This window comes from Culex quinquefasciatus, chromosome 2, assembly GCF_015732765.1.
Source record: "Culex quinquefasciatus strain JHB chromosome 2, VPISU_Cqui_1.0_pri_paternal, whole genome shotgun sequence".
NCBI classification, from domain to species: domain Eukaryota; kingdom Metazoa; phylum Arthropoda; class Insecta; order Diptera; family Culicidae; genus Culex; species Culex quinquefasciatus.
Window position 1 is genome coordinate 75,140,317 of NC_051862.1, and position 26,843 is coordinate 75,167,159.

At 35.6% G+C, this 26,843-nt stretch overlaps 1 protein-coding gene across 2 annotated transcripts in view; it reads left to right on the top strand.

The window, feature by feature from the left end:
• The window catches only part of LOC6054058 (kin of IRRE-like protein 1), an 807,298-nt gene that overhangs the window by 157,476 nt on the left and 622,979 nt on the right, over window positions 1-26,843 (top strand). The window lies entirely within an intron of this gene.

Below are 26,843 nucleotides of genomic sequence, written 5' to 3' on the forward strand. Positions count from 1 at the left end.
GCTGCCGCTCCAGGTAGTAACGGGGGACCGCGTAAATTAGGACTTGTTTCGTGAAGATTGGCACTGTTTCGCCAAAGTAGCCTGACAGCCCGGGCACGGTCCCGTCTCCTATAGCCCGGGGGGTCGTAAATTGGTCGTTATCGTGGGCAACGTTTTTGACACGACAACAGGGAGGGCCCTCCGCTGGCCTCTAGAGAGAGTGAGAGAGCGAGCGCGCGAGATAGATGATGTGGCCAGAGCAAAAGCTTTTGTCGGAAACACGGAAGTTGGAGGTTTTAAATTAAGATAAAGTCGGTTGAAGGAAAAGCAACTTTGGGTGCTTGTTTTCCGAACTAGAGCGCACATTCATAAATTTGATTGAGGTTTTTTTTTTGAGGAGTGGGGAAATTTAATGGTGGTTTTTGTTCGCTCTTAATAAAACTTAAGAGTGCCACGCTAAATCTTACGCGTTACTGGCCTCCGAAAGAGGTAGAATCTTGATAGCACTCTCCAGTCATGGTGCAGAAGATGGATGACCCAAAATTAGCATATTTTTTAACATCCACCTACACAGTGCTTGAATGAAGTTTGAGTAGCCTGAGGGAAAACTTTTAAAAGCTTCTTCATCTCTAATTTCATGTTTTTATCTTTGAGTTTCTGGACTGAAAATTACTCTTATGACGATAGATAACTTAAAAAAATTAATACAGCAGAATTGAAATGATTAATTCAAATTAATCCGATTTATAACCAAGCAACAAAACTTTGTCAAACATAAATTCCCTGTGGCACATTAAAGACCAAAACTGAATAAGCTTACCTCCCAACTAGAGGGTGACGATTCTCGAGATTTTCAATTTCCCGGGAATCGAGAGTTGAATTTGGCCATTTCCCGGGAATTCCCGGGAGTGTTTTTTTTTCTATGCCAATAGTGGCAATAATTTTAAAGGAAATGTAATAATATTGTTTCTTTTCAATCAATTTAGTTACATTTAATCATACTTATTCTATGGAACGTTAACTTCAGTATTCTTTTTATCTTAGGAACGATTTCTACCTTTTGATATTTTGTTTCTGGGTCTGCAAATACAAGATCGTTTCTTGTGCTATTTGGGACTCAAAGTTGTAGTTTAAAATGTTAACGAATCTTTATTCACACTGAGTGATTTTAGAAAACTTTCACAAGCTGGTTGCATTAACTACTAATTAGACTTTTGTGAAGTAAAAAAAATAACTGATATATAATTTTATAGTACCGGAATATTTGCAATATGATAAACAACTACTTAAAACAACAATTTTAACTTGTTTTTTCCTTTTAAAGGTCAACTGTAAATATTAATTGAAAAAATATTTACAGTTATCAAGAAAATCCGAATGTTCACAATTGGTGGACCGTAAACATTACAAAGATTGATAGATTGTTTTTTTAACAAAATATAATTGAATATTGAGGTGACGTGAATACAAAATGACTTTTTGACATCAAAAAAGGAAATTACCTTGATACAGCGAAATTACCCTAGGGACAGATTATGAGGACTGCTATGCTCGAGAGAGGTTATGGAAATTGAACATTTTTTGAAAAAGCTTTTCCTTTTTAGAAATAATAAATTAAAAATAATTAAAAAAAAAACTTTGGATTTCATTTCTGGGGTGTAACTGCTAAGTATGCTTCAAGATAAATTCTGGGGTCCAAATCCTTTTTTTTTTGCTTCTCTCAATTATAGTTATTGGAATTATCGACAAGTCAAATTCAAAACTTTTTGAATAAGAAGATCAGAGAAGCATTGGTTTATTTGAACTTGGACATCTAACATTGAACTTCCAATATTCTTAACAATTTAGAATTTTTCAAAAAAAAATCTGAATAGTTTATATAGTTTTGCTTCGAAATTTATAAGTATGAAAATTCCCGGGAGTCTCGACCGAATTTCCCGGGAATCGAGAGGTCCAAAAATGGACGATTTCCCGGGATTTCGTGTAAGCAGTGATGTTTTGGAGCTACACCCTTTTGGAATGTTATTTGCGTGTTTAAGAGGCAGATTCGGATTCAGCGGCCAAAATTACCATAAAAAAGCATACTCTGACCTTTGATACATATGCTTGCTACATCGTGTAATTAGTAGGCCTTGCTTCTGAATTCTGAGAAATTTAGAAAATTGGCACTTTTTTCCTCACTAAAACTCAAATATCTCAGCTCTGGAGTGTCGAAAATGCATTTTCTCAGAGGGAAAAATGTTTGCCATGGAATTTCCTACAAGCTGCATGTATTGGTTTTACTGAGAAAAATAGGCTACCCTAAATTTAATGAACATTTCTGAAAAAAATTTCGAAAAAATGCGATTTTTTCGACTCAAATCCGCCTGGGAGAGCCCAAAAACTTAAATTTTGGTCCAATATTGATAGTGCATCTTAATCTGTGGACAAAAACCTATCGTTTGAAGATAATACACACCTGATCAAATCAGTTTTTGTATTGATTCCAAGCGATTAACAACCTTTTGCCTAGGTCCTTTTAGGTTTTAAGTGGGGTTTATCGAGGTTCTGGGGAATTTGTTACGACTATGTGGTTTTAATGTTGGATTTGGCTGATAGGTTTTATAGCGGTTTCGACAGCTTTGATAAAGCCTAAATGTAACTTGGGACTGTGCAGATTAAACCGTAAGAAAATTGGGTGATCCATACATTTTTTTTATTTTTCCCATACAATGTCCTAATAATTTTATATTAAAAGTGCGTAAAGGGTTTGAAAACCAAACAATTTATGCAAAAATCTGAGAAATAATTCATAACTGAAGTTGTTTTGATTGTTTTAGTGAAGCTTCAACAACAACATCACTTATTTTCAACAAAGTTTGATGAAGGTTGACGGCATGCGTTTCGCATCTCAAAAGAGGAAGTTTGTAGATATTTTTTCCTCAGCTCAAAATATACCAACATTGCCATCGAGGACACGTGGTAGTCGCACACACACACGTGCCCACGTGGTGGGAAAAGTCGCTTGCTCGTTTTGGTACACCACACGCAGTCAACACAACAAAGTCAACTCCTGCGATGCAGGCCACCGACGCTGCAGGGAGGGAAAAAAAATGTTCGTATAAATATTTGCACAATCCCTTCCGTCGTCGAACGGTGCGTGCTTTTCAGGGCGGCTTTTCCGGCTGACAGGAAACGCATGTGTGCGTGTGGAAATTGAGGGCTGGTGCAGTACATAAATTTCGTTGTCACCTCAAAGGGACAGGAAGTGCGAAAGAATTTATTTTCAACATCCGTGTTGAAATCGTCGTACTAACTAGCTTGAGGACATACATTTTGCGGGATTTAAATAATTTCTACTGATGACCTTTTTACACCTGTCAGCAACCTGTCTTGTCAATTTAACATCGGTTTGGAGTTCTTAACGCTTTTATTATTAAGTTGATACCACATTCTTGTATTTCCCACGAGGATAAAAAAAAACAACTTTCCCAGACGCACGGATAAAATACTCGGGTAATCTTTGGAAGCTCCACGAAATGTTGTTGGAACATGTCCCCTCGGGGATGGTACCCAGCACCTGCTAATTGGCCAAGAAAAATTACCCCCAATTAGAGCCCCTTCTGGGAAGCTGCTGTGGGTGTACTGCTTAAGGTGATGCTTCCTCCCACCTCAAGAAGAAGCTAAGAGGTTCTGCTGCTGGTTGTCGTCGGCCATAAGCCATAAAAATCCGTCCAATTTCGTGACACCAGATGCCACCGACGACCGTTGTTGTAAACAAATGACCTGACGGCGCGCAGACAACAGGTCTGGAGGGTGGACTTTTTTTTCTTCTGCAGACTGAAAGGTGAGAGGGCACGTGGGTTTGGACACTTTTGCAGCAAGGAGGACGCTCGAAGATGTTTCAAGTTGAAGTTGGACGTGCCAAAAAGAATCATGTTTGAAAATTTGAAGTTTTTCAAAAGATCTTCCAAACAAATTTTGGAAAATGAAAAAAGAAGTTCATATTTTTATCACTTTCAAAGTCATGTGGGTCATTCCAAGTCAACTGAGTACACTTTTGGACTCGACCTTCACCGATTTGGACCAAACTTGGAGAGAACGCTCATCTATTGATAGTTAACAGAAATCCCAAGTTTGGTGCTGATTGGACCATCCCTCTATTTTTGGCACCGCCCTCTTTTCGACGATTTTCTAAAAAACCTTTTATTCTTTTAATCATAACTTTGCTAATATTTATGCAAAAGCTCTTCAACTGGTTGCATTTGATAGAAAATTGTCCGAAAATTCTATATAAATAAAATTTCAACCCTTAAATGCCCACTTATATTATATTTTAACGTTTTATGCATTAATATTCAGTTTTGACCAATTCCTTATATTTTTATTTGTTTTATTTTATCAACATCGTGTTCTCCGGACAATTTTACATAATAATTAATGTAAACCTCAAAATAAAATGAACTATTGGCAAGATATAGCGATTTTACTGAAAAAAGTTTGATTTAACGCAGCACTCGGAAGTACTTGGTGTACTTTTCAACAAAAAGGGATGAATCCTGCATAGTTCGGTTTTTATATTTGAGAAACTTAATTCGGATATGGAGCAATTCCAGCTCAAATCAGGAATTTTTCTGGTACTTTTGTACCCGACCCTCTCCGATTTCAATGAAACTTTTTAGACATGTTATCCTAGGCCTACATAAGTCATTTTTGTGTATATGGAGCCAGTTGCACTCGATAATAACATTTGAGAAGGGTGTAAGGGTTTTAAATATTTTTGTATTTTGTAAATTAAATATTGCTGTATCTCGAAACCGTTGCATCGTATCAAAAAGTGGTCAAAGACAAACTTGTAGGAAATTTGACGGGCTTTCCGAAAAAAATACACTGAAAGAAAAATACACGCCATTTCTATGAGATTTTTTGATTTTTAAGTTTAAAAGTGAAATTTTAAGGTGATGTCACGATTTTTTTTTCGTTCAAAATTTTTGTGGAAATAGCCTTAGATGTATCAAAAAGACTCACGAAAAATGCAGGATGGTATATCTCTCCTAAAAAAATACAAAAATCATTTACTAAACCTGTTTTTTTGAAAAGTGGTCTAAACGTCAAAATTTTCAAAAACCCATAGTGGGAATCGATTCCCCAGACAATTTTACATAAAAGTCTCCATATTGATCATTGTCCTATGTCCAATCCTTGGGAAGATACAGCGATTTCAAAAATAAAAATGTTGAAAAAATGGGTTTTTTGGTGGTTTTTGGCAATTTCTATATGACAGACTTGTTTTTTCAGTCTCGAAAATATTTTTACCGGAAAGCTCGTCCGATTTCCCATAAGTTTGCCTTTGACAGCTTTTCAATTTGACTCTTTCTAATATTTACGTAAGCTCATTTACTATCCAGGTTTCTACCACACTGAAAAAAATATACTATTTTTAGTTAAGAGCAATGTAATTATGCTTATATCTGTAAGCCCATACATCCAATTCAAACTTTTCAAACTTTTCCAACTTTTCAAAAAAACAGGTTTAGTAAATGATTTTTGTATTTTTTTTAGGAGAGATATACCATCCTGCATTTTTCGTGAGTCTTTTTGATACATCTAAGGCTATTTCCACAAAAATTTTGAGCGAAAAAAAATCGTGACATCACCTTAAAATTTCACTTTTAAACTTAAAAATCAAAAAATCTCATAGAAATGGCGTGTATTTTTCTTTCAGTGTATTTTTTTCGGAAAGCCCGTCAAATTTCCTACAAGTTTGTCCTTGACCACTTTTTGATACGATGCAACGGTTTCGAGATACAGCAATATTTAATTTACAAAATACAAAAATATTTAAAACCCTTACACCCTTCTCAAATGTCATTATCGAGTGCAATTGGCTCCATATACACAAAAATGGCTTATATAGGCCTAGGATAACATGTCTAAAAAGTTTCATTGAAATCGGAGAGGGTCGGGTACAAAAGTACCAGAAAAATTCCTGATTTGAGCTGGAATTGCTCTATGAATTCATAGGACAGCGTGCTGCGTAAAATCAAACTATTTTCTGTAAAATCGCTATATTTTCTCAATAGTTCATTTTAGTTTGAGATCTACATTGATTACTATGTAAAATTGACCTGGGAACACGATGGTGATAAAATAAAACAAATTAAAATATAAGGAATTGGTCAAAACTGAATTTTAATTCTTAAAACGTTAAATTATTATAAAAGTGGGCATTCTGCGGACAACTTTTTATGAAATGCAACCTGTAGAAAGTCTTTTGCTTAAATATTTGCAAAGTTATGATTAAAAGAAAAATAAGTTTTTTTTTAAATCGTCAAAAAAGGGCGGTGCTTAAAATAGAGGGATGTTCCAATCAGCATCAAACTTAGGATTTATGTTAACTATCAATAGATGAACGTTCCCTCCAAGTTTTGTCCAAATCGGAATATTTTTTTCGAAAAAAATCATAAATTTCACAAGTGTTTTATTTTTAACATTGAAAATTGGATCATTAATTTCTTTGATGTAGGCATTAGAAAATGTGTTTCTTTTTCATTTATTCGCTTTATTTCTGCAATTAGAGGTCCTATTTTCAATGTCTTTTAGGCAATTTTATTGGTTATTTTCTGAACTTTTTGAACCGTGGTGTAGGGGTAAGCGTGATTGCCTCTCACCCAGTCGGCCTGGGTTCGATCCCAGACGGTCCCGGTGGCATTTTTCGAGACGAGATTTGTCTGATCACGCCTTCCGTCGGACGGGAAGTAAATGTTGGCCCCGGACTAACCAAAAGGTTAGGTCGTTAGCTCAGTCCAGGTGTAGGAGTCGTCTCCCTGGGTCCTGCCTCGGTGGAGTCGCTGGTAGGCAGTTGGACTAACAATCCAAAGGTCGTCAGTTCGAATCCCGGGGTGGATGGATGCTAAGATGTAAAAAGAGGTTTGCAATTGCCTCAACAATCAAGCCTTCGGACACTTAGTTTCGAGTAGGAATCTCGCAATCGAGAACGCCAAGGCAATGCTGTAGAGCGAATAATTTGATTTTTGATTTGATTTTGAAAAAGATATTTGCAGAAAAGGACAATTTTCAACACTATTTAAAAAAAACGAAATAGAACTTTTCAGTTAAAATTAAACTGGTTAACGGTGCACTCAATAAATAATCTATAAAGCATTTTTTGATCGCAAATTTGATTTTACATTATTTTGAGACCTGCGCATGTGTTTTTTTTTCCGAAAACCTCTAATAATCGAAAAATAAGTTTTATTACCTGATTTTAATCTCATCTCTAGTTTTTTTTTATCTCATTAAAAGTTACTTTTTTTGTCAAATAATGTTGAATTACGTTATAACATGATTTGATATTTACCTTTTGTGGACCTGTAAGTTTTTTTCAAAAATTATTTTTAATCTTTTGGTGTTCAATTCAGAAAAAAAATAACCGGGCTAGTTTTTGATATAAAAAACATTTTTTTGTAACAAAAATTGAGATCGATTTTATTTTTTCTGTTTCTTAATTGAAAGTGGTACAACTCCCCTATTAATCATTTTAAAATATTAAGTTTCTTCGAAAAACAAAAACGGTCTGCCTTGAAATCAGAAATGAAAACATTAAAAATCGTAGAGTCATTCCCAAAAATCTTACTCATTTCAATAAAAAAAAAGATGTGAATAATTTCCAAAAACATGAAATTAAGGGGTAACATACATGTCACATCACATCACATAATTTCATATTACTGAATATTTATTAAATCAACTTATATGGTGATTTAGAATCACTCTTGAATGTTTCATGAAGATATTTTATGATTAAAGCAGACGATTTAATCTGAAAATTTTGCCATGCGCAAAGCGAACTGTCAAACGTTGCGAGCGTTTTTCTCTGAAGACCGAGTTGATTTAGGGGTGCCACGATATCTCGAGATGGGATAGACCAAATTGGCTATAATTTGGGGAGAAGACTCGCAAGACATATCCCGTGTGCATGACGAAGCCCGATTTTGAAATTCTGCATTTTTCAAAAATACAGAAATCAAAAACTTTTGATTTTCTATTTATATGAAAAACTTAAAAATATTTTTATGGTTTTTTTAAATAAACTTTTTAAAAGTCGGCCTTTGTCATGCACCCGGGACCGGTTAAACGAGTCTTCACCAAAATTTTGAGCCGATTTAGCTATATCTTGGCAATGATACAACCAAATGTCTTCAAATTAGTTTTGTTAATATTAGAAAATGTATACTTTAATGTTCTGAAAACTGATTTTAAACAAGTTTAAGTTTGTGCTCAAACCAATCTTTGGCTTTTTTTTTGCTGATTTACATGTTGGGGTTAAAACCCCTTAACAAAAAATACACTAGCTGATTGCATATTTCTTTGTAGAAAAGTGGTGTTAAAGGAACTTTTATGTAAAATTGGGCATGATTTTTATCCAGCGTACTTTCAAATCGGTCGTCTCATTTAATTTTTTTTTTCAAAAATAAACATTTTTTCTGAAAAATATCCTTTTTTACAGACTGAATTTTACTTTTCCAAAAATCTTTTTCGTAAAATTTCGACAGCTCGTGAAGAACACTTGCCAACTTCTCACGTTTATACATGAAAATTTGTAGTTTTGATTTTTCTTCTACTTTGTAGAACATTGATACACTTTTGGTAGTAACCTGTAATGTTACAAAAAAATCACGTTATCAAAAAAAAAACAGTTAGTAATGGAAAGTTACTTTTTGATATTGAAGCTTTGAAAAGTACAATAAATTTCCCAAAAAAATATATGTTTTGTGATTCTTGACAGTTGAGTAACGGGATTATTTTTTTTCATGAAAAAAATATTTGATTTTTTTTTGAGTACGCCATTATGTCGTGCAAGGGGTTTCCAGCATCGTGTCAGACTGGTCACTAATCCGGAATTACTTGGAATTTGAGCAAGTAATTCTGTAATTCCGGATTTACTGAGTAATTCCAGAGTAATCCTGGTAATTCCTAATAATCCCAGTAATACTGGTAATTCCATGATTCTTGTTTGTGAAAACATACTTCAGAAAATAATAAAAAATAACTGTTAAAAAGATAATTTCGATAAACCTTTTTTGATTCTATTTATTGGCTATTAATTTTCATGTAAGAAACCAAAGTTACAGCTAATACGGGATCATTCGGATTTTGAGTAAGTAATTCAGTAAATCCAGAATTCCTCCGCAATTCTGCAGTAATTCCTGTAATTCTGGAATTACCTAGTAATTCCGTAGTAATTCGAGTAATTCCATAGTTACTCAGTTATTCGTGTATTTCCCATTAATTCACTAGGTAGTAATTCTTTAAAGGTAAATCGGCAGAATGCATTATGCTTTTCCTTGATGCCTTTTATGGTTGTAAGAAGTACAGAGCGGATTCGGAATGTCCGCAAATTTGGATGCTCTCTAATTGAAATGTATTCGGATGAAAAACACTCAAACGTCAAAATCAGTTGTCAAACGGATGTTGATGTTTACCACATTATTCGATGATTTCCAAGTAGGTCGTCCAATTTTCCCGGGTTTTGAGTTTACCGGAAAACCGAAAATATATTTTTATCCCGGGAAATTTTTGAAAACGTTCTTTAAAAATCAATCTAAACAAGGCTAGCACTTTTAGATAGTTTTAAAGTTTTTTTTGTTCTTTGTTGTGCTTTGAATTTTAAATGCACTCAAACGCCAAAATCAGTTGTCAAAATAATGTTGATATTTACCCAATTGTTCGATGATTTCTAAGCAGGACGTCTAATTTTCCAGGTTTTGAGTTTCCCGGAAAACGGGAAAATTATTTATTTATTCTCGGGAAGTTTTTAGTTTTTGAAAAGGTCATAAAATCTTTGTTTTCTTCATATTTGTTATGTTTTTCAAGCTTTGAATTTATAGAATTAGCTCAATACTATTTATATCAATCTCCACAAGGATAGCAGTTTTTAGATAGCTTAAACAATTTTTTTTGTTTTAAATAAGTATCTTATAAATATTTATTTTTTATTTATTTCTGTATGATATGACTAAAACAGCTTAAAAGTTGGTTAAAGATGTCTAAAAAACAAAAATGACTACAAATAAAGTATTAAAAATTTATGTAAAATTTTAGAAAAGCTTAAACTTATTAATTGTAATACTAATGTAATTTAATTAATTAATTCCGGGAAATCCCTGTACAACATATAAAAATCCCGGGAATTTTGTGCCGGGAATCCCCGGGATGGACGTACTATTGTCAAGCACGTGGTTTTGTGCGTTTGACAGCTGTCATTCGATCCAATTCTCAATATGCAGTAATTCCAAGTTATTTTTATAAATTTGAGCAATTCTGCGTGGTTTCTGGAAATCCCAAGTAATTCTGGGAAATCAAAGTAATTCATGACATATTGCCAGTAATCCTGGTAATTCCATTTAGATTGGTCAGTAATCCTTGATGCTGGAAACCCCTTGATGTCGTGTATCCAAAAACACACAAAAGTCCCTTTGACACCAAATTTCTATCTATTCGCGGTTTCCAGCTACAAATTCCTCAAAAACGTGTCTTAGTAAAAATCCAGAAAAATGAAAGGGGTCGTATCGCTCCACCATCACGAGATATCGAAAGTTATCCCTTAGTGCAAAGTTTCGCGGAAATCGAAGAGGTGTCGGGGCAACTGCTATGTGAGTTGGCGAAGAATGATGCAGAAGTCGTTCCATTCCTGCGTCAAAACAAGTCAAGGTAAGCTGATTCCCTGAGGTCAATTCAATAATAGCCTACATCACCACATCAGCCAGTGTCGAGCCTATTTTAAACCCAGGTCATTGACTATCCGTGTCCCACCAGAAACCACCATAGTAATAGCGTGCCATCAAGTTTAGTAGTGGCCACAAAGCTTCTGCATAAGAAACTACGCCTCTTCATTTCCATACAGGCGGCCTGCTTCTGTTGCTGCCAGCTAGACTAATTGCGTTTCAAAACAGACCACCTCCGGCTCCACCTCCCACTCGTTGTCATGTGAAGAACTTTGGAAAACCAAAGGACTGACGGTGACGTTGGGCGGCCACCAGCACGATTCCCCCGCTCTTCCCACTAGTGACACGTGTGTGTGCAATACAGTGACGTCCAGCAACGTGGTGTCACTATTGTTCACGACACTCGCTTTGATCACGACTGTTCCAGATTCCTTCGTACAAAGCTTTGCCTCCTGGATGTATGCAAAGCAGAGGGATGAGCACAAATCGATTTCCCATTAAACGGAGGGCATATGCGACGTAAGAGTCTCATCTTTAATGCACAACGGCGAGTGCACCGGAAGTGGGCACATCATCGAAGAATTCTGCTGCACAATTTTCCGAGTATTGATTACCGGCTTTGGATGAGTTGGATGAGCTGAAAACGAAATGGATTATGTAGGATTCCCATCCTCGATTTCTTTTTCTTTTCAAAAGGTATGCATTTCTCGAAGAATCAAACGGCCTTTGAAAAAGAGTGACATTGTGTTACGCAACTTTGCACTGCAGGAAGATGATTTGTATCCATTGGATACATTTGTGACTGCTCCGTGGACTGCTCCTCTGCCTATCGAGCTCTGTAATTGATAACGTCAGGAGCAGCTACGAAGCGATTTTTCTATAAAGGAGCTGACTGACAAACTACGACTTTCCAATCACGTAGCAACCACACTGGCATATCGCTGGAAAACGAACAGGTCAGCTTTCAATGTTTTTGAAAAATAGAACAGTTTACAACTTGGTGTTGTTTCTCTTGTGTTGGCAACGAAGTCACGTTTCTGTGATCTCTTGTGATGGATGGAACGAATGTAATTTGCAAATAACAGGTATTATTCATTGAGCGACTGTTCTTTCAAGATTTTTATATGAGAACAGGATGTCGTTTAGTGCAGTTTTCCATGTATCACTTTTAAGACTTTCGGGAAAAAAATCTTGGAAGCATCTCTATGACCAAAGAAGCCATTTTGCATCATTGGTTCGTTCGTACATGTTGCCATACAATTTTGGCTGCTGTCCATACAAAAATTGTATGTAAATATTCAAACAACTGTAACTTTTGAGTGAATTTTCTGATCAATTTGGTGTCTTGGGCAAAGTTGTAGGTATTGTTGAGGACTTTTGAGAAAAAAATAGGTGCACGGGAAAAACAATTGCATATTTTTTCATCAACTTTTTTTTTCACTAAAACTCATTTTCCCAAAATATGTATTTTTTTGATTTTCGAGATTTTTTGATATGTTTAGGGGACAAAAATCCGCAACTTTTGAGCCATAGAGAAACATGGTCAAAAAATCTGCCACCGTGTTATGATTTTTTGAAAAAATAGTGATTTTTGGAAAAAAATCGATGTTTCATACAAAAACATATTTGACATTATTTTTTAATGCAAAATTGAATTTGCAATCGAAAAGTACTTTACAGATTTTTTGATAAAGGTCTCCGTACGACCTTAAGCAAATCTAATATTACAGAAGTTATAGAATGAAAGTGTTCTTTTTTAAATTTTTGAAAAAAATCCCGGAAATTCAACTTAAACTTGTAAGAAACTGAGAGAATTTACAAAAATAATTCATTATAACCAAATAAGATATTTTTTGCAAACATGGTTAAACAAACACAATTTATATCGTTTATTTCTCGGATTAGTTTTCAAAAGGACCGTAATTATAATTATTGATAAAAACAACTTTTTAAATTTTCTTGTAAATACTGCCAAAAGAAGACCAATTGTAAATTATTCAGAATGAATTGTTTCAAAGCTTTTGATTAGTAATGAATTTTGAGAGCACGTATCAGAAAAAAAACGTGACACTTTAAAATAGATTAAGAATGTAAAGCATTTTATGATACTTGCTAAATCAGGCTTGAAATTTAAAATTAGATTTTTGCTCCCCCCCCCCCCTTTTTTTATTTGTACAATACTAAACTCATCATAATATAAACGTCATGGCTCAAGGAGATTATTTTGTCCATTTCAAATATTCGTGACCTAGACATTATTTTACCTAGAGTTTTTAGATTTTTTTCCAATTTTAGTTTTACCATATATTTTGATGGAGGCGCACGATTATTCACAAAGCATAGTTTTAGGTAAAGATCCAAGAAGTATCGCGCACCTCCTTTGAATTATATGAAAAAAAAACCTAAAATAAAATTTAATTTGCCATTATGCACTTATGATTTTGGATTTGCTTCAAATTCATTTGATTGCTGTACAAAATACAATGCAAAAAATATTAAATCTTGTATCAATAATTAAATAGAATCATTTGCAAACCTTAATTTAATTATGAAAATGGATGTAATTTCCAGATTTTTTTTTTACAATTACTTTAGTCTTTAAATTAGAATCATACAAAATTAGCTATGCTAGAAAGAAGAGCTTTAGGTTTCTTTTAAGTTGTGCTTATTTGTTTGACTGATTGGAATTTGAATGATTGTTTTTGAAATTTTAGAAAGTTTTAAATGCTTAGCGTTTTTATAAACTTCTTATGGCATAAACACATGAGTTTCGCAAGTTGAATTCCATTACAGAACTTAAACTCAACTGAACCTAGCTTGTCAATTTTCATCGCTGATTCATGGTCAGCAAAACAGCTGAGGTGCTGATTGCCGTTTGGTCCTCCCTTCTACCGGAAGTTTTCCAGCCCAGACGGCAGTTCCTCTCTGTCGAAACGAGCATGCATTATAGCGTTGGCAGGTTGTCAAAAATCCATTACATCATACGGCGCTGTTGTGCACTTTTTTGCTGATGCCTCTTGTTATGCTTTGATTTTTGTGTGCCTTTTGTTGTAGATTTTGGTCACATTAGAAAAATTACATATTTTTTCACAGGATCATATTTAAGAAATAAGATGTAAAAGTGATTGATTGCGAAGCAAGTTTTCAATTTTTGTAAAAAAAACGAATAGCTTTTTTCACTGTGCAACATCCCCTTACACAATGGTCGGATTGCATCCGATGGTGATTAGCGTGGTTCACGTTTCTATGAAAAAGACAAAAGTTGTTATTTTGTCTTGCATCAACCGGAATTTCGTTCTTTTATGTCCCCAGAAGATGGTGGCACTCCTGAAAATTTGAGCCCATTTGGTAAGGTCTAGGAGCTCCAGTTTTAATTTGAAATTTATATGGGATTTTGATTTATTTTCCATGGGAAACTATCTTTTTTTACATTGTATTAGGATTTTTTTTATAAATCGATGAAATGACTTGATTCTTATAGTAGGAGATAGGTTTTGAACTGGGGAACAACTTTGTACAACATACCAACATGCTAGGAAGTGACCCTTTAAAGATACAGATACTTTTAGATGATGGCTTTTGAAGGGGCCAGCCACCATCTTCTGGGGACGTAAAAGAACGAAATTCCGGTTGATGCAAGACAAAATAACAACTTTTGTCTTTTTCATAGAAACGTGAACCACGCTAATGGTGATACTTTTGGCGAAAAGTCCCAAAAAGGGAGCGGATGTTCATTTAAACAAGGAAATCCGGTATGCACTAGTTTCCTCTTTTTTTAGAAGGAGAATCTGTTTGAAACGATATCTGGAGGCAACTTTTGATTGACAAGCAGTTTGAGAGCTTGAAAATTTTGCATTCTGATTTAGAATTGTTTTTTTTTTAACTTTAAATACTATGAAATTGTTTAAACTTAAATTATTTTATAAGATTCTTGTTTTGTTTTCAACAATTTGAAATATTAAACTCATGATTGATTAAATCCACTTCAGAACGACATTGACGACCTGTCCGTAAATTTGCCGCCATGATACTTTTTTTTTTAATTATGATCAAACACACTCAAAGCCCGCCACGTGTCGATGCTGTTGTTAGCATACCATTCATCTTTGTGGGTCTTGTGCTATCGACTCTTGCGCCGCAATTATTTATTCATTTGTCATCAGATAATGGTAATTTATAGACCCACACACACACACTCACCCACACTTTAGCATTCTTTGACAAGCATGTGTGCGAATTTGTTTGTGTGAGTGGGTGTTTTAGTGTTCGTAATTTCTGTTTGAGGTCACAACTCGATGATTCATTTTGTAATTTGTGTGAATTAATTGTTATTGACCGATGATGCGTTTGTACTCATAAGTGTTTGTGTGTGTGTATTAGTAGGGGAGTGTATATTTTAAGGGTATTTCATGGTGAGTATTCGATTTATGTACCCACCCAGCCTGAAATGGGTGATTAATGCTAACGCAATTACACTAGATTGCACACATTATGGTCTGCAAATGCGCACATACCTCGCAAACCAATATGGCTGCATAATCATTTGTTTATCGTTGTGAGCAGCTCTCCGCAGGTTTGACGAGGAGGGTGTATTTGTTCATCTGGCTTAACTGTTGGCAAACATCATAATTTCAAATGTTTTATGCTTAATCACACTAATTAATTGGGATTTTTTTGAAACATTAAACCTCATTATAATTCAAGCGCACACATTCCGCTTTAAATATGGTGGGAATGTTAACAGAACTATAAAGTTTGTCAAAATGATATTAAACTGGTGATTGGATATTGACGTCATTAGAAAGGACAAAAGACCCCTTACATAAGAAAGAATGAACATGTTTTCATGGGAACCCACGCTAAAGATCCCTTTTTCGTATAATAAAGCCATCCAATGATGACAAACCGTTTTCGGCTGTCAATTGCTTTTGATTGGCTTGGCCAGAAAGGACGATTCGGTTTTATGCTGCGTGTGACATCATTATCGAAACTTATGGTTTCCAGATGGAAAAATCTGGCCATTGTTTTGAGGATAGTGGTGACAATTTAGAAGTTATCTGTGAGTTCTTTGTTCTGAAAAAAAAAACAACTAGAATGTTTAGTAAACTGTTATTTTAATTATTTTTTTCAGTCATAGTTTGATTACATTGTGTTCAACATTACATAAGAATTTCCCTGCGATTTAGTCCATAAACGTCGTGCGCACTTTGTCTGACACTTTATCGATCACTTATCGACACTTATCGAATGCTTAACTTTTCCAGCTCAGCTTCATCTTTCATCGCGATTCGCGAGACCGTGCACGTTCCACCGGTTCGTGGGCCCATTTCCGGCATCGCTTTGATTGCCTCGTCGAACGTCATTTACTGGCCTTCCCCGACCCCATCATCTCTATCAGCTCCGCTCACTATGCCTTGTGCCGGAAAGGGAAATTTCGCTCTGGTCACTTCCTTTACTCCCGAAAAGTCGGAGGGAGATCTTCATCTTACTAACAAGTGAAAGAGAAGAAGCATTTCTTGGGGAAATCGGATTCTTAGTTTTCAACATTATTTTTTTATTAATATATTAACAACACAATTTAAATTATCAGTTTAGAAACAAAATATTCGTTTTCTAATTTAATGATTTCAACAAAATAGTGCTATTTAAGTTTGGCTTGAGCTTGCTAAATGATGTACTGAATTGGAAAAAGGCCTTAATCTTTGTTTTACAATAAATTGTATCTTTTTGCTGGATATATTTTTTTAATATCGTGAGGATTTTTCTATTAGCATTCATCTAATTAATTGTTTTCATCTTTTTTTTTTAATTTAATATAAGATGTTCAATGACCGTACCGTGTTTAATCATGCGCAATTACCCAGATAATTTTATTTGAAAAAATGACTTTTGATGAATTTTTGTTCAGCCTCCCTTTGCGTGGCAGGCCTAATTTGCGAATTGTACACCCAAACGGCGGTCGCATGATTTTGATGCATGGCGGCATGAAAGTATATCAGAATCTGCATGAAAACTGTCCTCATGCATTTTTTTGCGATATAGGGGTATGACATTTTTGCCCGTTACCGACAATTATCGACATTACCGACGGCTTTTTGTATGTTTTTCACAAAAAAAACCCTTAACAGAACCGCGCCATGGACGCTTGATGAAACGAGAGTGAAAGAACTCCAACATATACTTCTCTTTGGAGTGTTGCTCGGGACGGGCCAGCATTATATGTGTTGGTGAGAACTGCAGATCGCTGAAATGTTTACACGCGGGCAAAAATGATCTACGGGCTTGCTGCAAAAAATGTTATAAAATGTGTCATTTTCTGCAGCAAATCCACTATTGCAGATTTTGAGATATATTTTTCCTTTGGGTGTACCCTTTTTCGCCCACTTTACAGTGATCAAAAATATCTTAAATAGAAGCGAGAAATGGGTTGACACCCTGTAGATGTGACACCCTGTCTTCCAACCATATCATTTTTTTTTGGAATGAGTAGCTTAACAACTTTTTCTAAGACACCGACGCTTCAAATGGTCACCAGTAGAAGTTAGGGCTTGGTTGACACCCTGTAGGTGTGTCACTCTGCATGTCAATAATTTTAAATAAAAGCCACATTCATATACAACAACTTTTCCTAAGGCACCATTTTGAAAGGTTGCTTTCTTATTACGTTAAAAAATAAGATTTCGAAATATCTACCGAAGTACTGGCAGTGTTGGCAAGAAATATAATTTTCAGCACTTATTTTGACATGCCTCCTTTAAGAACTCTGTATATTTTTTTCAGAAGCAAGATAGGACCATACATTCTTCGGCAAAGTCTTAGAGTACATCAGGGCTATACTTCTACGGTGTTAGTTTATATATTGAGTGAAAAATGAAATGATAAAAATGAAAATGTAAAAACAGGAGTTTCCCATACAAATTTGAATCGCTTTGCGGAAAGCCGGGTCAAACCCAAACGCTCCCAAATTTTGGGGTGTTGATTGGGGGCAGGGTTACCAGGTCTGAACAGAAAAAATGTGGCAAAAAATCTGGAACAAATCTGGCAAGCCACTTTTCTCAAAGTAATAACTCTTTATACATTACAGATTCACAAAATAAACAAAATACATCAGCAAAACAATGTGTGGAAGAAATAGAAAATTATTTTTTTTTTCAAATTGGCACTCAAAAAATCTGGCAATGCCAGATTTATCTGGCAACCTGGCACCCCTGATTGGGGTCCAAATGGGACCGGAAAATGCCTGTTCTGACTTAATTAGTCCATTTTGAAATTTTCCCATACAACTTCAAGCCACCCTAATGTTCATGTTTTTTTCAATATTATTTTGACACTGTCTTAATTAATTAATTCCAATTCATGGTCAGACACATTCAAAATGGACTAATTAAGTCAGAACATGCATTTTCCGGTCTCATTTGGGCCCCCAATCAACCCCCCAAAATTTGGGAGCGATTGGGTTTGACCCGGCTTTCCGCAAAGCGATTCAAATTTGTATGGGAAACTCCTGTTTTTACATTTTCATTTTTCACTCAATATTAAAACTAACACCGTAGAACACCGTACGGTTTGACGTTTCATTTATTTATTTTTTTGCTGTTACTCGGAAATTTTTCACCTCAACATTTTTTATAGATTCTGAATGTACGTTAAATTATCCATAAGAATCAACATTGGGTAAAGAATTTGACATTTCTGTTGCTGTTCTGCGAGTGAATATACAGCGTGATGACAAAAGTTTCTGGCTACCGGAGATATTTCGAGTTTCCGAAGGTTTGAATGAAAATTCAAAGTAAATCAATCTTTAAAAAAAATTACAGTATTTTTCAAAACTAACGTTTAATTTCACCAATGAAATGTGAGCTGTTTAAGAGTTTAAGAGACATTTGAAAAATAATTCTGCCCGATTTCCGTCTTTTAAAATCATATTCATGTTCATATTATGTCATGTCACTCATTCAAAACAGGTAGGGATTACAAATAAACTAAGTTAAACTAGTTTTTTTTAATTTTCCGAAAAAAAATACATTTCTGTTTAATTCAATACATTTGAGCAATTCTCTGAGAGAATCATTCAATTTTTTTGTATTTTTCCGGCTGAAACTTTTTTGGTGCCTTCGGTATGCCCAAAGAAGCCATTTTGCATCATTAGTTCGAATATCTAAATTTCGTATGAAATGTCGCGGAGATATGATTTTTTGAAAAAAGTGGTTTTTGCGAAAAATGACGAAAATTGCCATTTTTCGGACCACCCTAACACGGCGTAGGCCACCCTAATGGCCAAACAAAAAAATACGGGTCTAATCATTTCGGCCAAGGAACCCCTCAGAAAAATTTTGAGCCCGATCGGAAAACTTTTTTTTCGAATCATGCTGTTTTCGTGGGGTGCTGTATAAATTTTCGTAATTAAAAGACGCAACTTTTGGTACCATAACATCTATAGGTCATCGCTGAAATTTTAAAGTTATCGCAGTTTTAGTGAAAAAAGTCGATTTTTTCCCGTTTTCGTCATTTTTCCATTTTTGCGCGGGGCTCGTCGAAAAATCCAGTTTTTATTTTCAAAAAATCGTATCTCAGAGTATCGAAAACATAACTTCATAATTTTTTGATATGTTATGTGAAATTTTCCGAGGAATCCGATAAACATATTTTCAGACACAGGCTCTTTGGTCCCGAGACCTTCAAAACAGCATTTTAGTTTTCATACGACCTTTTCAAATGTTAAGCTAGATTTTTTAAACTTCTTACTATTTTTCCCAAATAGCCAAACTAATCACCTTTCTTTTGCGTCTAGGACAGCTAAAATCGGATAAAATGGCGCAGAGATATGACTTTTTGAAAAAAATTGGTTTTTGCGAAAATCGACGAAAATTGCAATTTTTCGAAACACCCTAACACGGCGTAGGTCACCCTAATGGCCAAACAAAAAAATACGGGTCGAATTATTTTGGCCAAGAATCCCCCAGAAAAAAATTGAGCTCGATCGGAGAACTTTTTTTTCGAGTCATGCTGTTTTCGTGGGGAATTGCTGTATAATTATAATTTTGTATAATGCTTAATATTTATCACTCGAATCTGAACAAATTTGATTTATAACATTTGAATAAAAAGTGTTTTAAAGTGTACGTTACTCAAGCCCTGTAATTTATCATTGATTTTCAAAGCAACTATGTTTTGACGAACAATTCGTACATGAGGATTTAACAAAAATATAAATTATATTTTAATATGATTTAATAAGAAAGAAAAATTACTTTCAATTCAAAATTCAATAGACTTATATTTTCAGCAAAAATGTAGTAATTTGTTTGACTCAATCTCGACCCTCAGACCCCTGATGACTCTACTAAATGTTTGTGATGATCTGATCTGATTTTGCATTTTTGAATCCGTTCAAGTACCGTCATGATGGGTTTTAGTATAATCTATTATCACTCCGGTACTGACGGTACTTATTGAAATTTTTTGCCAATTTTTTTGGGGATATTTCCTTCGAAATAATTTCCGTGTTTCAATTGAAATCGTTATAGGGGAAATCTACCCATTTTAATCCTAATAAGCGGTCGAGTTGAATGATGCTGGATAATCTAGAGTCTCCCTTGAATTTTACTTAAACCAAGTACACCAACGAGTAGAGCAAGTTTTTGTGAACATTACTGTTTATTTTCACTTTCACTAAAAGTTATTCTATTTCTTTACCAAGCATTTAACAAAAAAAATTCCCAAGGGTATTCTAATCGAGGCGAATGCATTGGGCCACGCCCATTTTTCTAATATCGGCTTAGTTCTTTTTTCTTCCAACACTCTGTCGAGTGTTGCCATTTACGCTGACAGTTCAAACGAACACTCACGAAAAGTGGCATTTATAGGGAAAGTTTCCTGGCATCGCTGGCTGTGCTGCTGGTGGTGTTGACGGCCAGCCTTTGTTCTTTTTTGCCTTCGTCTCTCGCTCGGTTTTCTTCAGCCTTCGATTGGAATGCAAAGTGAAAATTGAAACGTCAAACGACTTGGCGTGTTTGTTTTTTTGATGGCGCTTGCTAATTTATTACATTTTTCGGGATTATTCTTCAAGTGAGTGCCTTACTAATGATCAAAAGAACATGTTGCCGGTAGTTGGAAGCAATTTCATATCTTAAGCGCCGTGAAAAAGTAAGCGAAAGTGAAAAGTTAATTTTGGCGATATTCATTAAGCGTTTGAGGGATTCTCGTGTGTCACTGTGTGTGCCAACAAAATGATGAGAAGTGGTCTCGCAAAATACAAATTATGTTCAAAAGTGCATTAAATGTGATCTTTTTGGCCAGTAAGTGGCATACATTTGCGTGCTTACTCGAGGCGGTGCTGTTGCTGGTAAGTTTATAGCCCAAATAGTATTTTTGGAGTTTTAATCGAGCATCAAATTCTCCATATGACGAAGATAGGTGTTTGATTGGAAAGGGTAGATTTCCCCTAAATATGCATTGACAAATATTTTTATTTTGCAATTAATTTCTCTTTGTTTTTGTTTTTTTTTTTAATTACCATTTTTTCAAACCTTAGGCGTCATCCATAAAGTATGTCACGCTCTAGGGGGTTTGATAAAGTGTGACATTGCGTGTTATAAGTATAGGGAAAGCGTGACAAAGGGGGGGGGGGGTGAATTTTGGCTGATTTTAGCGTGACGTACTTTATGGATGAAGCCTTATTCCTGGTATGTTAAATGTTAGATATTTTACTTATTTTAACTTGAGATTTTTTTTTGAGATTTTTTTCAATTGTTTTGCCTTCCTCACTGAAGTAAGGCTATAATCCTTCTCTAAAAATTAACTTTTCACAGAAAGAGTGAAGAAGGCACCAACCACTTAGGTGGATTAAGTTAGTTTTTCACATGAAATCATTGTGTTTATTTAGGAATTTCGAAAACAATAAAAATAAATCTACTTTTATATTTTCGAGAACATTTTCATGTTATTTATTTGATTTTATATTTTAATTTGTTTGTGCTCCAGATTGGATCAAATTTGCTATAGAAGTTCTTTCGCCAACATATTTTTTTTCGTTGATTAGGGCAGTTCGAAATAAGATTGTTTTAAAAGTGACGTTTTTGAATTATTTTTTTTGCAAAAAATCACATTTAAAAAAAAGTTTTCTCCGGAACGGTTGATCCAAGGACCAAATATGTTTCACGTAACATATCCACAAATGGCGAATATCCATTTTCAGGATTCTATGGTATGATGATCTGCAAAAAAAATTCGAATCTTAGAATTTCAGTCGAACTTAAAGTACCATGCTTCTACATCAAAATGATTTTTAAGTACCTTTAGCTGGAGACGCTTGGTGCTTTATGTGTGATTAACCTTTGTTTGAAAGTCAAACTCGTCACCTTTCTTATGAAACGTGGTGGTTGAAATTTGTTAAGCTGTTTCAGAGATAATTTTGTTATTAAAAATGTAGCTTTTGCAAAAATCGTTATGCCATGTTTTGAACCACCCTTATTCGAAAAAAAAAAATTAAAAAAAATCATTTAATACTGTTTTCTGAATAATCTACTATTCATTGTACAGGTTTTTTTTTAATGAAAGTTATTTACTTTTTTCGGTCATTATTATTTAGTTTTGTCCTCAAGGGAGATCGGGGAGGGGGTGTAGTTTAAGTTTTCGATTGTTTATTACGTCAATATTAGTTATATAGGTACAGGATACATTTATGGTTCATTACAAATTTTCATTTTCATCTACTGTGTACCTGTATTTATTGAGTGTTTTCGTCCAAGTCAGGTCTTTGTGGAGAGCTGGAGTTGGCGTTAGAGTTGCAAAAGCATCAAATGCCAGCTTCAGCTTCAATAAACTTAAATATATACATTGATATGCATTTTTCCTGAGAACTTCTCTGAATCCAAGCAAAAAAAAAGTCTGTAGTAATTGAATGCCACCCACTTGTCCCCCATCCCTTTTTCTTATTCTTCTTCTTCGGGGGAGGTTGGTCACGGATGTTGGCGATGTTCTGCGAAGAAAATCTCATAATTGAAAAAGCGAAAACGCTCGGAAAACGATTTGCAATCGCGCGCTGAGGCTCGTCGCCGATGACTATCTCGACACCAGACTCGCTAGTCGGAGGACCAGTCCGGGGCGGAAACTAATCAGCGATAATTATCTTTTCGAGCCAAAGTTCGAATGTTGGCTCAAGTTTTCTGCGGGAGGAGGGGTCGTGGTGTTGGGAGGTGGGATGTGTTTGTTCCGGCCGAAAGCGTGCCAAGAAAATGGACGAGATTTTTTTTTCTATCTGCGGAATGACCGTCGATGGTCCGAAATGAGCCGTGGTGCCGGATTCTGGGAAAGTTAGACGGCGTAACGCATTAGGGCTTTGTAATTGAGACCATCGTCTTGGATTTGGGCGAGCAAGATTGTTGACTGTTTGTTCTGGCCATGGATATTGGGCAGCGTTTAGCTCGGACGGATGTAGCTGGGAGTCAATATCAATAAAGCAAAACAAGCGAATTGGTTTCTTGGGAACCAAAATGTCAGACTTTCATTGATAAATTGTGACTTTTTTGTTTAGGTAGAATCATGAAAATGTCAAAATCCGTTGAATTGGTAACGTTATTGATTTTTTTTCTAATGATATTCAACTTTGTTTGCACACATTTCCACTATGCTTTTCCAGCTCGTAATCCCATCCATCCCAATCAGGAGCAGAAAACACACGTTTTGTCACCAACAGCTCCACCTCCACATTTCAAAGCTCAGCTCAGAATCTGGCACTTACACACACCCTCTGGTGCCAACGAAAGCTTAGTCTAGAAGAGAAGGCAAAGAAGGAGGTGTTGCCAACATGCTGAGACATCAAAATGCAATGCACATCCTGTGACCTGACTTTGCTGACGACTGCTGCACGGAGTTGGCCCAAAAAAAAAACCCGGATGTCCTGGCCTGATTTTGGGGGTGGAAGCGGAAATGGGACGAGGTTATACGACACACTAGCTGGAATATAAATGATAGCGACAAGGTGGAATAAATTCAACCCCTCTTGACTGGAAGGGATTTACAAACAAGCGACCTCTTCACCTACACACACTCGAATGTTTAAGGGGAAGGCAACCTCACTTAGATAGTCTGGTTTTATTTGATGCTAACTGAGAAACAGCTTTTATAAGCCTGGGTAAGTGATTTAAACTGGATTTTAGTTGTAAATTTGCTTGAGCAAAATCTATCAAAAGAAAAATAGTGACAATTTCCATGAGTGCAACACATATAAATCTTGAAAGTTTCCTCACAAAGCCGTCTACCACTCTTGAAAAGCAGCTTTGAGAAAGATGTCAGGGCTTTGTCAAAGTGATGCCTCCATCTGTGCGAGGCAAATTGTGTTGGAAATATGTGTTACATTGTTTTTATAGGGTTTCCGGAAAAACAATCAAATATTTCGAAAGAACTCATCTTCAAAACTTAGCACAACACTTAAAATGGTCACCCTATGCCTTCTCCCACTTCAACAAACGCAAAGAAGCAGCTCTTCTGCAATGACTGACAGACAGAATGCACTCATCATGAAAGCACAAGTGCACACGTGATGCGAAAAACAAACGAGGAAAAACGCAAAGTTAAAAGCAGTCAGTGTTTTGCCCTAATGAAGAGCTCCGATGGGGGGTGGATGGAATGGAGAATAGACCGATCCTCACTAATTAGAGCAACACAGGAAAAGGATAGCTTGTTGTGAGGGGAGAAAAGCTTGTTTTGTTTTTATCATTAGCGCATCTTAAGTTCATTAAAAAACTGTGAACAAATCAGAAAAAACAAGAAACAAGAACAGCAAGAATATCAATAAATCTTTAAAAAAAAACATCAAGAAAACAGCAAAAGAACAACAAGGAAACATAAGAAAATCAGCAAAAAAGCAAGAAAACAGCAAGAAAACAGCAAGACAACAGCAAGAAAACATCAAATAATCAGGAAAAAACCACAAGGTAACCTTTAAAAACAGTTAGAAAACATCAAGAAAACAAAGAGAAAATATCAAGAAAACAACATGAAAACATGAAGAAAATATCAAGAAAACATCAAGAAAACATGAATAAAACAGCAAGAAAACATGAAGGAAACATGAAGAAACAAGAAACAAGAAACAAGAAACAAGAAACAAGAAACAAGAAACAAGAAACAAGAAACAAGAAACAAGAAACAAGAAACAAGAAACAAGAAACAAGAAACAAGAAACAAGAAACAAGAAACAAGAAACAAGAAACAAGAAACAAGAAACAAGAAACAAGAAACAAGAAACAAGAAACAAGAAACAAGAAACAAGAAACAAGAAACAAGAAACAAGAAACAAGAAACAAGAAACAAGAAACAAGAAACAAGAAACAAGAAACAAGAAACAAGAAACAAGAAACAAGAAACAAGAAACAAGAAACAAGAAACAAGAAACAAGAAACAAGAAACAAGAAACAAGAAACAAGAAACAAGAAACAAGAAACAAGAAACAAGAAACAAGAAACAAGAAACAAGAAACAAAAAACAAGAAACAAGAAACAAGAAACAAGAAACAAGAAACAAGAAACAAGAAACAAGAAACAAGAAACAAGAAACAAGAACGACAAGAACGACAAGAACGACAAGAACGACAAGAACGACAAGAACGACAAGAACGACAAGAATGACAAGAACGACAAGAACGACAAGAACGATAAGAACGACAAGAACGACAAGAACGACAAGAACGACAAGAACGACAAGAACGACAAGAACGACAAGAACGACAAGAACGACAAGAACGACAAGAACGACAAGAACGACAAGAACGACAAGAACGACAAGAACGACAAGAACGACAAGAACGACAAGAACGACAAGAACGACAAGAACGACAAGAACGACAAGAACGACAAGAACGACAAGAACGACAAGAACGACAAGAACGACAAGAACGACAAGAACGACAAGAACGACAAGAACGACAAGAACGACAAGAACGACAAGAACGACAAGAACGACAAGAACGACAAGAACGACAAGAACGACAAGAACGACAAGAACGACAAGAACGACAAGAACGACAAGAACGACAAGAACGACAAGAACGACAAGAACGACAAGAACGACAAGAAGAAAATTACAAAAATTACAAAAATTACAAAAATTACAAAAATTACAAAAATTACAAAAATTACAAAAATTACAAAAATTACAAAAATTACAAAAATTACAAAAATTACAAAAATTACAAAAATTACAAAGGAAAAGGTATTCTTAATTTTGTTTGATTCATTTGAAATTATTAGTTTTAGTTATATTTTAATTGTAAGAAGAGTTTTTTTTTTACAGAATTTTTCGACTTTCAATAGCCAAATAGTACAGTAGACTTCAATTTTAACGTGTGTGGGTGAAGGCTTATCTCTCTGCTGAGGACCTTTGCATCACCCAGGTTGACGTGTCACGGATATCACCGGAAGGATGTTGTTGTGCTACCTCCGGGAAACTTTTCGAGCTTGAGAGGGAAGGGCTCGTGTTAATTATGAAAGTTGTAGTCTTCTTGGAATGAGCACGTGAAGGATCCTTTGCAACCCCTCTTGTTTGCGGGGGGTTTTCACACAGTCATTAGTTTGACGGCGTTTTTGGGGTCAAATTCTGGGAAGGAGGGCCAAACTGTTTCAATTGGAGTTGAACCGTTTGGAGATTTTCCTCAAGTGGGACACACAATGAGTTCGTAATTACAATCTCCAAGATCTACGCGAAGCGGTGGGCGACTTCGTGGAAAACCTCACGAAAGTCACAAACCGTCAAGAGGTTGCCCCTCTCCGTCGCAAAAAGCAAATAAATTCATCCGATAAACATCACGTCCCAAATTCCGGTACCGAAACCTTTGAGTTAGTTGTTGCCGAAAGTTGACTTCTGCCTGGAGAGCCCTTCGTTAGGCCTCGCATTCCCAGGTGAACTCACTTTGATTGCGTGTGTCTTTGCCGCAAAAGTTTGTGGCCACACAAAATGTTCGCGAACGCGGCCGCTAATTGAAGGGGTTTGAGTTTCGGGGAAGAGGAGCTTTTCCCTCCCGGGTGAGCGAGTTTGGGAGGGGACTTTCTGTACAATGACTAAATAGGGAGTGAGTCGCGGCGAGCGTGTGTTTGCGGTTTTTGCGGATAGTTTGGCGAGGAGTTTGACGAAGAACTTTGCCCCGTGGAGAGTTCTAAC